Source organism: Nanorana parkeri, unplaced genomic scaffold (assembly GCF_000935625.1).
Source record: "Nanorana parkeri isolate BGI_ZX_2015 unplaced genomic scaffold, ASM93562v1 scaffold2005, whole genome shotgun sequence".
Taxonomy (NCBI): Eukaryota; Metazoa; Chordata; class Amphibia; order Anura; family Dicroglossidae; genus Nanorana; species Nanorana parkeri.
In genome coordinates this window covers 220,825-221,352 of record NW_017308273.1, presented here as the reverse complement: position 1 = coordinate 221,352, position 528 = coordinate 220,825, and the positions used below count along the sequence as shown (strand labels likewise).

Genomic DNA, 528 nt, shown 5'->3' with positions numbered 1-528 from the left:
GGATTTGCAGGTTTGTCCGAATGCACACGTCTAGTGTTATACATAAGATACAATGTCACAGTAAAACGGGGGCTCAGCTGTAGGCGTAGGGATCGTCAAACCTCAAATTCCGTATTTGTACAAATGCCTCCTGCAGCTCCGAGCAAACACCTTCATCTTTCATCAGTTTTATAACTCATTATTGGTAACAAGAAAAAATGATTTGTTCATGAACGGATATTGTATTTATAGTCATTGTACTTTTGCTCCATTTGTGATGTGAAGGGGGATTCTGATGTGAATGGAGCTTGTGATGTTAATGGAGCTTCTGATGTGAAGGGGGTTCTGATGTGAATGGAGCTTCTGATGTGAAGGGTGGTTCTGATATGAAGGGGGTTCTGATGTGAATGGAGCTTCTTAAGTGAAGGGGGTTCTAAAGTGAATGGAGCTTGTGATGTGAAGGGGGGTTCTGATGTGAATGGAGCTTGTGATGTTAATGGAGCTTCTGATGTGAATGGGGCTTCTGATGTGAAGGGGGGTCTTGTGTGA

General features: G+C 43.0%; 1 protein-coding gene across 1 annotated transcript in view; it reads left to right on the top strand.

Annotated features, from left to right (window-relative positions):
- LOC108800356 (kelch-like protein 7) overlaps positions 1 to 528 on the top strand; it is a gene marked incomplete at its 5' end in the record, with an annotated part of 25,030 nt that overhangs the window by 15,211 nt on the left and 9,291 nt on the right. The window lies entirely within an intron of this gene.